This window comes from Octopus bimaculoides, chromosome 8 (assembly GCF_001194135.2).
Source record: "Octopus bimaculoides isolate UCB-OBI-ISO-001 chromosome 8, ASM119413v2, whole genome shotgun sequence".
Classification (NCBI taxonomy): Eukaryota; Metazoa; Mollusca; class Cephalopoda; order Octopoda; family Octopodidae; genus Octopus; species Octopus bimaculoides.
The window spans coordinates 4,952,374-4,963,980 of record NC_068988.1 but is presented as its reverse complement, the minus strand read 5'-3'; the positions used below and the strand labels follow the sequence as shown (position 1 = coordinate 4,963,980).

Sequence of the window (11,607 nt, the reverse complement as noted above, 5' to 3'; positions counted from 1 at the left end):
ATATATACATATGTATGTGTGTGTGTGCTTGTTCATATAAATATTGAAACGGTTGAATATGCTTATGTATTAGTGTGTATGAGTATGTGCATGTAAAGATGTGTATATGATTGGTTAGACATACACAGGCGCAGGAGTGGCTGTGTGGTAAGTAGCTTGCTTACCAGCCACATGGTTCTGGGTTCAGTCCCACTGCGTGGCACCTTGGGCAAATGTCTTCTACTATAGCCTCGGGCCGACCAAAGCTTTGTGAGCGGATTTGGTACACGGAAAATGAAAGAAGCCCGTCGTATATATGTATATGTATATATATGTATGTGTGTTTGTGCGTCTGTATTTGTCCCCCCACCATCACTTAACAACCGATGCTGGTGTGTTTACGTCCCCCGTAACTTAGCGGTTCGGCAAAAGAGACCGATAGAATAAGTACTAGGCTTACAAAGAATAAGTCCTGGGGTCGATTTGTTCGACTAAAGGTGGTGCTCCAGCATGACCGCAGCCACTTAGCTGAAACCCATAAATAAATAAATAAATATATATATATATATATATATATATATATATATATATATATAATAATAAAGTGTATCGAGACTTGTATATCCTCGAGGTGAACAGCACATGCCTATAAATAACAACAGCACTACCTAAAAATAACACGCCAACCTCTCACAGATCCCTAACTAGCAAAGATTTAATTTAATCAGTTCACTTTGAGGATGAACAAATAGACGGACTTTCATGAAGCTGTACCAACAATATTGCAAGCTTACATTTGCAAAAGTGCAGCGGAAACACGTGCATGTTTCTATAATATGTTGTATATAACTATAAAATAAATTTTGTGGACATACAAGTTTCCATACTCTTTATTATTATTAATATTAATATACACCCCAGGTAGATTTTGGATGTTGCTCTTGCCAGAACGTTCATATTATTAAGGGTGGAAAAGAGGTGGAGATCTCGGGATAAAGTGTGTTGTCAATGACCAACTGAAAATTACAGTCTTAAAGTGCTTGAGCGTGGCCGAGGTCACCCGTCAGTTCGTGAAAATAATCATAAACAATTTCAGTGGATAGATGAGGGCCCTGGCAAGTAGGTGGAGGTGGTAGAGACGTGTGGATTGTGCGATATTCATGTACAAACCCTAAATGTTAAAGAGATGACTATTTATACTCGCCAAGATTTGTGAAAACCAGTTGACCTCGTGACACTCAAAATATGGTCGCCTCACTTTTCTGACTAGAAATCTTGGATAACTGCGTGGGGCGTTGGCGGGAAGTGGAAAGTTTCCTCCACTACAGTGCAAACGGCTTTTTCTGTGTATCAAGTTGAAATCTGTGCCTCTTCCTAAAAAAATTGTCATTGTTGCCTGTGAAATCCATGTTTTTCCTTGTCTTTCTTTCATTAGAGTATTTAACCAGCGCTTTCTTATTTTTGTGTGGTCTTTCACATTACTAACATACATAAACACTCACATATGTTAGACAGGGATAATATTCGGAGAAATATCTTCAATTTGGTTGTTATAGTCAGAACGTTTCGGCTGTTTTACTCTTCTAGCCTTTTCACTTGCTTTTCGTGTCTGTAGACAAACTCTTTATTCAGTCCCCGTTGTTCGTACTTGGGATATATTTTTTTGTAATTATTGTCCCTCTTGTGATCCCGTTTGATTTTTCTTCTACACGCAGAATATATATAGATTCACTTTCGTACGGATTTCCCTCCTATCCTTCAGATAAACTACAACCCTTAACATTTAATCATTACTTATATTCACTCAGCCATTGTCCTATATGACAAATAGTTAACTACTACAAATTAGGAACTATTAACACCCATTCCATTGAGAAGATTAGTAGAGTCCAACATTTTTGTGGATTCTTTCAGATGTTTTAACTTATAGTATTGGCCCCTGTTTTCCTGACTTTCTTCCACAAAAGTTAGTGACTTTACTTTTTCCCCCACAAATGACCAGCAAAGATTGACACCTCTGCATCCCTGTGGATTTCTGCAAAATGATGTTCTGGACGCCTTACATTATAGGAGAAGGTCATTTCACTTTTATGTTCCCTATCAGTCAAAAGGAACGAAATATACACTGTCCTTGTCTGTATCTCTCCCAATGGGAGCTTTGTATCGGCTGATGAAGATTTACCTTTTCAGCACGGCAAGGAAAAAGTCATATACAAAGGTAACTACTGGCATTTCGATCGAAAACAATTTCTCAGGTCAACGACTTGGAGAGGAATATTTCAAGATCTTACCGTTAGCCGACCACCTTAGCTGTGCAGCTTTAACTGTTCTCTCGTTCCATTCACACTAAAAACTCATTTATTGCTAGCGAGGTTACCTACCTGAGCGAGGCCTATTCTAGTTCTTCGATCCGTGGATTGTACCTTTTGAACTCTTTGCAACTACAGCGAGCTGCACTGAAAACTAGGTAACTTCTATCCGCAATATTGTTTGTAACACAATCAAATGGCACCAAAATGGTATACTTATAAGATTTTAATTCCAGAGATAATTTAAATGTGATTATATTATATTATTAGAGATGATCCATAGGTTTCAGCATTTTAGTAAGTATTCACCTGATGTTACACATTTTATTACGAACTTAACAGAAACGTTTATCACCACATCTCTATACCTTTAAGTTTAGTATCGAGATGTTAGCCTTCCTCTCTTACTAATAGTATATTCAGATGAAATAATATAAATTGACTTCCACCTACATACGAAACTACAGTATGACCTTCCAGTAGTAGTACTACGTCCCTCACTACTAATAGCTTGATAGTATTAAAAGAGAAAAAAATATCTTGGAATGTTTGCAAGTTCGAAATTATGCGATTTACTCGCTGCATATTGAAAATCAGAAAACGAAAATAAAATCTCATTTTATCTCCCATCGTTCATTCAATTAACGAAGGAAAAAACAAAGGAACAAATAAAACATTTGAAAATGGAAAAATTAAGGAACGTTAATGATTGCAAGCGAGATCATCTTTATGCCAAACTACTGACTGACAAAACACTTATTTATCGGGCAAGATACCAGAAATTCTAATGAGAAAATAGAATCACTTATTAAGTTACTCTTTGATAATTGAATCATTTCTCTGCAATTTTTACTAGTAGTTTTGCTTTTCGATAGTTATTACTTACCTTTCTGACCTTCGGGATTGAATGCACTTAGTCCATTACCTAAAACGTGAATCTTCTTAAATGTTTGGCGAGTTTCATATTATAAATTTAATCATTTCTATTAAGTGCAGCATGCAATAAAAGTTCAAGTCCTGATTGGCTGTTATATCTATTGACATGCTGCACATTTTACTGAATGATAGGGAAGAGGGGGAAAATTTAGTCCAAAATGATAACTTTTTCATCTAGAAATCTATCTGGTGTATTTATTGATTTCTTCTCAAATTAGACATGTTTAAAACGTTCAAGAACGATTTAATCATTATTAATTGAGATTTTAGTGAAAGCTGTAAATTTGATAAGATCTGCTATGTATCTCAATAACATCTACAATGTATTTGAAATCCACGCATAATAAATATCAAAGATAATAATAGTAATGATGATGATGACAACAACAACAAACAACAATAATTTTACAAGTAATATCATCACAATCTAAAACCTTATTGACCATTGATTAATAAACGTCGTAAATAGAGAAAATGAATATAATTTCCTATATATTGACACAATATGTGGCACTTGCGGAGATAAACCAGTGGAAGTCAAAGTATTCAGATGAGTGGGCAGGTTTGAGTAAGTCTGTATCAGTACTTAAATAATATCTATTTTCTCTATGTCAACGATGAAAAGAAAACTAATTCCAGGAAGTAGGGAGGGAAATAAACAGAAAGGATCCGATTTCACATTGGTTGCAAAAGAGTTATTTAACCCTTATATGTATCACACACACACATAAAGTATACACACACACACACACACACATATATATAAAGTATACACACATACATGTATATACACACATGCATGTATATATATATATATATATATATATATATATATATATACACCTGTATATAAGACAGACGCACACAATCCTTCGAAGAACACCTGTGACCTCATTCAATTTTAACGATTGAACTGTTTCTGCTAATTTTACATTTCATTTATTTTGTCGGTAGTTCAGTGAAGTAGGTGTAGGGTAATATTGATATATATATATATATATATATCTGCGCGCACGCACGCACACACACACACACACACACACACACACACACACACACCTTAATATTTTATGTGAACTAACCTATTACATATATGTCGATGAACCACTTTTCGAGGCGTTTACTAGTTTAATATTAGTCTAATTACGAGTATAAATATTTCGTATTTGATTTGAGATTTGAAATATTTTATAAATTAATCTGAATTATGCTTTAAGAATTTATCTGAAATCCAATTATTTTAACAATCAGTTCACATCCGATAATAAATATGATTTGAAAATAAAATCTTTGCAAATTTTTCTGTCTTTTAATAGAAAATCACAGAAAACGATTTATTTGAGAACAGCGTAACAATAAAATAGTTATCTACTTTTGAGTTTCTTCGAGACTAATCTCGTCTTACATAAAGAGCAGCGACAATACAAGGAAATATTGGTTTGAAATTTTGGCACAAAGGAGGGGTATGCCGATTACAACGTCTTCGGTGTTCGACTGATCCTTATCTTATCGACCCCGACAGAATGAAAGGCAAAGTCGACCTTGGCGGAATTTGAATGTAAGAACGGATGAAATGTCGCTAAGTATTTTGACCGTACTCTCCACCTTAATATAAGGAAATATTGAAACGAAATTTCTCAATCTGTTAACTTGTATTGTTAACAAATGTAACATGAAGCTGGGAGCAACGAATTAACAATAATATTTTGAACATATTTTCCGTTTTTATTTTTTCCCTTTTGAAGAAATCAATAAAAATGGATTACAATTCTATAAGAAAGAGAATGGAATATGTGTGATATTTATAACCGTGTAACTTTTAAAACTTTACGTGTGCATGTAGTGTGAACGTTGACAATATGGTGGTGGATTAGATAATTTATATATTACAGATTGAGGATGTTTTTGTTTAAAATCGTTTGCAATAAAAGATATTTGGTGACGTACGTGTCTTCATGTTTCTTGTACCAATGTTGTCATAATATTTCCAGACAATGCATATTATTTTCTGATACATATCTTATTTCACTCGTCTTTGTTCATTATTTAATATTTTTTCGATCAAATATTCAGATTATAAACTAAAATATTACGAAAAATCGATATGAAATTAACTTCGATTCTTATCATCATCTTCAGATCAAATACTCTTAACTATATTCATTGTTAGTAATTAACTATGTATCAACACTTTGAAGAAAGAATCTCATTATTGGTTGCTAATTTCTATTCGTACAAGGGCGCATATTAGCATGTGTTGATAATTATGATTACAGCTATGTTTGATGCTGTTACTTAAAACTATTATAATGTTTCATCACTATATCATTTTCGTTGTAACCAATTCAAATAGGGGTGGGTGTATTGTTGGGGAAATTAACCATCCAAAAGAAAGTGAGAGCTTCTAACCCATAGCCAATAAACACATACCATTTAATAACCTAACATGAAATACACGCGTGCGCATGCATCCACGAATATGTCTAAGGTGAGATAAGTTATATACCGATGCAACATTGACATTATGACATCATATTGTCAGCATTGATCTACACAAATTTAAAGACCGACAGACAGATACACAAACACTCACGTATTTTTGTTATTCACTCACTGATATTACGTTCTGGATTCAGTTGATGGTTCAATTTAAAGCAAAAGTATACTGAGTTCTAACAATTGGTTCTTATTATCCCTTTACCTAAATGATAACGCAAAATATGTGTATATATATTAAATAATTGTTGAATAATTTTCATCGATCTGCACCAGATGTCTCTGCCTTATAATTTTATGTATTGTTTCGGCAATCTGTATCTTACGTATACCTGTGCCGCATTATTTGTTGATCAAACCCTATAACTCATACAGTAAAGAATTCTTACAAAAAAGTCTTGTATTGATTCTGGACATTTAGAAATCGTTATTGAAGCTCTGCATCCTGTAAAATCACCAGAGACTGCAGGTCTTTCAGAATCCCTGGAACTATAGGAGTATATGCTTCTATTTTATTTTTGCTTTTGCAAAGTAATTCCTGTTAATTCTGTTGCATATAAAATCAATTTAGATTTATTTGTATTGTATTTGATCTCTGGAATGGTTTGGTACGAAATGATTCCTGCTCGAGAGGAACGTAGCTATTTTGATATGCAAAACAACCCCTGTAGTTCCCTCTATCGATTTGTTTGTTGTTTCATCATGTTATCACCTCTAACAATTTACTTTATAATTAATTGTTTTTACTTTTCTTTGATCTCTTTCCCTATGCTAGCAAATAACTCATTAAAAATCATCCTCCTCAGGTCAATTTAAGAAACAATAGACATCATCTGCTTGTGTACGAGTTGTGTGAGAAAATGTATTCCAGGATCTCGTAACATGATTGTTGTGCAAATGTTTTCATGTGACTACTAGGAAAATATTAGAAGTTACTCGAATATCATGTTTAATCGTCTTATGCCGCTTTTAAGATAGAAAACTAAAGATTTAATTAAAAAGTGCTACACTTCTTCAATTATCAAAAGATTTTCAATGATTTATAAATGATATTTAAACACATCTGTCAAAACATAATTTCGAACAAATTCGTTAATTAGATTGATTATTTATATTGTCCAAGTAATTAGTAAAAGAAAACTTACTGACCTTTCACAGGTTTTAGATGAAACAAAACTTTACAAAACAAATCGTGTGAAATTGTATGACTGTTGACCGACAGAGCAACGTCTTATTTTGAACTAGCTTCATATCTGTATATGTATATATATGTGTGTGTGTGTGTGTATGTGTATGTGTGCTTGTTATATTGTATTGTTATCAATTATACATATGTATGTGTATATTTATATTATAGTATATATCATCAATTATATATATTACATATGCAGATATACATTCATACATATGTTGTGTGTGTATTTTATCAGCTTCGAACGTTCGAATATATTGGTGTTTCTAAACTTTTTATCGCTATACCTAGCCTTTACACAAAAGTGAACAAAACTCAAATACACTATCGCGGTCAATATCATAAACATGAGTTAAATCACTTATTAGATTAATTAAACTAATTAAAAAGTAGGGATTCAAGTCGTCAGCTTAGTTGTTACATCTTTAATTCCCTGGAAATAGTGTCAAAGAAGACTCCGTGAAGACATGTGTCCTTCCTTTTGTCTTCAGCAAAAGACCATATGTAGTGATTTCCTCACTAACACGACGTGCAGTGCGATCCAGAAGTCGAAACCGCAATCGTACGATTATGAGTGCAACATACTAACTACTAAGTCACGTGCTTCCACGTCTCTTTCTCTCTGTATGTATATACATACATACATACACATATATATATATATATATATATATATATATATATATATATATATAAATGTAAGATCCAAGGATCGAGGTGTAGGAAGAAAGTTAGCTTCAAGCAATCCGTAGGAAATAGACAAAAACTTTCAGGGACAAAAGTGGTTTATTAACCCATTAAGTAACACTGTCGTATAAATAGGACACTAAATGAGAACATTAAATAAGCTATATCACATTGTCTCAGTGTCCTGTTTATAGGACACTGAGTATTTCCATTTCTTGAAGTAAAGGAGTTTTAATAATTATTATTTTCATTTTAACCTATTTTCAATCATCTGTAAAAGTTTAAAAGTAATATTCAGAAATTTAGGGCGAATGTCTTCTACTATAACCTCTGGCCGACGAAAGCCTTCTGAGTGCGTTTGATAGACGGAAACGGAAAGAAGCCTGTCGTATATATATGTGCGTGCGTGTGTATGTATGTTTTTCCCCCACAATCGCTTGACAACCGATGTTGGGGTTTTTACGTCCCTGTAACTTAGCAGTTTGGCAAAAGAGAATAAGTATTAGGCTTACAAAAGAATAAGTCCTTGGGTCGATGTGTTCGACTAAAGGCGGTGCTCCAGCATGGCCGCAGTCAAATGACTGAAACAAATAAAAGAATACAAATAATCTCTTGGCTTGTAATCCAGTTTGTTTTACTAAGGCTAGCTTTGTTAGTCATTAAATATTGCATAAAATAGATAACAGTGATGCTCTTAGTTCCCTAAGAGAACAAATCTTCCAATCATGTAATAGATGTAATAAATGAATGTAATAAGTGTTTTGAAGAGATGTGAGCAATACATATGTTATCATTCTGCATTGCATTTAACTGAGAAGAGACCCGAGATTTTGGTATTAAAAGCTGTAAATAATCAACTATACTAAAAATTCAGCTTCCTCTTGCTGTTTATTAATAAACGATGATCATATTGATTCGACTTCCAGCGTGTTGGTGGGTTAAGATGCATCTGTGTTTTGGTTACGTGTGTGGTGTGCTTGTGGTGTGCGAAGATTCTTTTTGATCTTGTGTGTTCAAATGATTTAAAATATTGTACTTACAGGAATATTATGACGACATTTCTCTTTTTTTTCATCATCCAGTAGTTCCACGAGGTCGATGCAAAACGTTTCTCACCTCTCATAGTATTATGTTCTTTTACACTAGTCCTAATTAACAGATTTCACCTTACATATTCCAATGATGTCAAATTTGCTATTTACTTTTCTTCTGTTATGACAGTTTAACAGTCTTTTCGCTTTCTTGAGCCATCAACGGTGTATGTGAGAGTGAAACAAACTCTCATAAGTGAGCATATTTCTGTTTCAAACTGACGATTTGAAGAAAATAAAAATCTTTCATTTCTACCGTTACAGTATCGTTTACATAATGTTAAACGTTAAGGGATCCGTAGTCACAAATTGTAGCTAAATTACAGCTTACGCTAGGCAATTAATACATAACTTTACAAAAAAATTGTTTCCATCCATTTAATATTAAGAAAATATAAACAAAGTAGAACGACTAATGTAGCAACGTTTCTGATGATTTTTATTCTTTTTATGTTGTTTTTACTTTGGCACCTTATCATTAACTTAGTTGTCATTGCTATAATTAATGTCTAAACAGCAGCCGAAGTACAATAAATGTTACTGATGCTATTGTATTCCCTCATTCTCAAACAAATCTATCCTTGAAAGAAGACACCAAAGTACTACTAATCACTAAGAATCCATATAGAGAAACGCAAAAGATATTAGAAAATGTATGCATTTAAAAAATAACTTTATAACAAAATATAAAAAAAAAATGTTTTTCTGTGTTTTTGGAAATGGTTTTTCACACCTGATAGTCAGTGTAACTGATAATATAGGATGGTATTTGGCTTCACAGTTAGCTATATGATTCAATTGTTATGTAGCATTATCAGTTCAGAAGATAGTATTTGCATTGACGTCATTCGTAGAAAGTTAAACTATTTAAACTTGCTTTCAGCTTTTTTCCAATTTATTCAAATCCCTTTACAAGATAATTTTTATTTGGAAATAAAATTTTGGGATATTATATTTATGATTATCATTCGTGACTCTTCACCAAAAGCTAGGTGTTTCGAAAACGTTTGCGACACGTCTGAAATGGATATCTTTTAAATGTTATCATTCAGTACAAGGATAAAAGCATTATTTCTTGTTAGAACATCAAGATGGATTTCTGAATTTAAAATATCAGCCAGCACAGACAATTGCCTGTTCCAATATGTAGGAATATTTTGAGGGTTGTCCAATATGTTTAATTTTATATTCATTCAAATATTTTTAGTCATGTTACAATTGTATTTTCTGAAAGTAACGTTTATTAAAATGACATTAATTAAAATGTATTATGATTTCCAATTTGATATCTTTACAAACCATCATCTCATTGCAATAAAGATTATTTCAATTTCACACAACTATCGTTAACCGTCGGCCGAAAATATCTTAAAAGAACTCTTGCCACGTCTTCCCTTCTAGAATGTATAAACGGAGACCAAGTTTTACGATAATAAATGATGATATTTATGATAATATTTATGACCATACCTAGCCATGACCAGTCAACTCACTCTTGTCTGTTATTCAAAATAGACAGTCTTCTAGTCTTAGATTTAGTAGTTGCTAAAGAGATAAATGAATTAGAGACGAATTACAATCCTTTATAACACTATGACCCCACCAATCTTCATGCGATTCTTTGAAAGTGTAGTCTATTCTTAACTACAATAGTGACAACATGAATTTGTTCCATCTCCTTACTCTGTTAAAATAGTTGAGAAAAATTATATTGTGTCCTACTTGTTAACATTCTATTTATTAATTTGTGCAGCTGAAGATGGCACTACTTTTGAATTGATATTCAGATTGCATTGTTCAATTAAATGGAGCCGCTTGAAACGGTTGTACTGCATCACTACTTGATATTCTGTTGCTTATTTTGATTTTATTCACCTTACTTCGAACTGTGCATGTAATACCGGACTGACTTGGTGCTTCAACTTAAGTACCTAATTCAACTAAATCTCAATTATATAGATACATATATCTTTTAAATTTATTTACTGGAAACGTTCCGAATATACAAATATAACTCCAATTCCATAATGCCGACCACGGTTTAATGATGCTGAGTAGTGAACCAGTTTTTGAGGTTGCATCGGGCTGTACCAATATAATATAGGATAAATAGAGTAATGGTAACAATAATCCTTGGATGGAATTAATAAACACGTAATGCTGTGCAACGCGCGTTTCCGTAAGTCGCATATCTCTTAAGACCTCAGCCCATATTTCTGGGATGATTACAAAGTATCCGTGGATATCTGGTAGATAATCTTCATCGATTCATTTCTTCAGGCGATAAAACATTAATAGATGTTTAACAGAGAGATATTTCTTTTACTACGGAGGACAAAAAGGGTAAACATCCCTCTAGTAAACATCCATTAATGTTATATCGCTGGAAGAAATGAATCCAAAAACGATCTACCCGATGCTCACGGAGACCAAAGACTACAGCATAATTATCCTAGGAATAGGGACTGTGATATTAGGAGACGTATGATTTCTTGATGTAGATATATATGTTAATATGTATATATATACGTATATATATGTGAATATGTATATATATATATATGTATATATATATCTGTATATGTATTTATTTATTTATTTATTTATGGGTTTCAGCCAAGTGGCTGCGGTCATGCTGGAGCACCACCGTGATTTTCTGTCTTTATGCTTTGCTCTCTTCACGTTCCTTGCATGGCTCTTCTCTCCCACCTGATATGGTCCAATCAAGAGTTTTGATGGCACATCTGGTGTATAAGAGAATTTGACATCGCTGCCCTAAACTGCGTCTCATTACGAGCCATTGGTTCGTCTGCTATCGTGGAGAGGAAAGAGTCAAGTTTTGTCTTGAAGACCTCCACATTCATGTCTTGCATGTCTCTCAAATGTTTTGGCAGGGCATTGAAGAGCTGAGGTCCTC

At 33.2% G+C, this 11,607-nt stretch overlaps 1 protein-coding gene and 1 long non-coding RNA gene across 5 annotated transcripts in view; one reads left to right on the top strand and one right to left on the bottom strand.

Annotated features, from left to right (window-relative positions):
• LOC106878895 (receptor-type tyrosine-protein phosphatase T) overlaps positions 1 to 11,607 on the top strand; it is a 596,380-nt gene that overhangs the window by 207,887 nt on the left and 376,886 nt on the right. The window lies entirely within an intron of this gene.
• Positions 1 to 11,607, bottom strand: part of LOC106878896 (uncharacterized) — a 140,431-nt gene that overhangs the window by 123,278 nt on the left and 5,546 nt on the right. For 2 of the 4 annotated variants that reach the window (XR_008264714.1, XR_001410566.2), the window contains exon 1: positions 8,640 to 11,572. The exons of 1 other annotated variant lie outside the window; for it this stretch is intronic. This is a non-coding gene — a long non-coding RNA (uncharacterized LOC106878896). Of the gene's footprint in view, positions 1 to 8,111; positions 8,609 to 8,639; positions 11,573 to 11,607 lie in introns of those variants that run through there. One more of the 4 variants, XR_008264715.1, reaches the window with a different exon arrangement.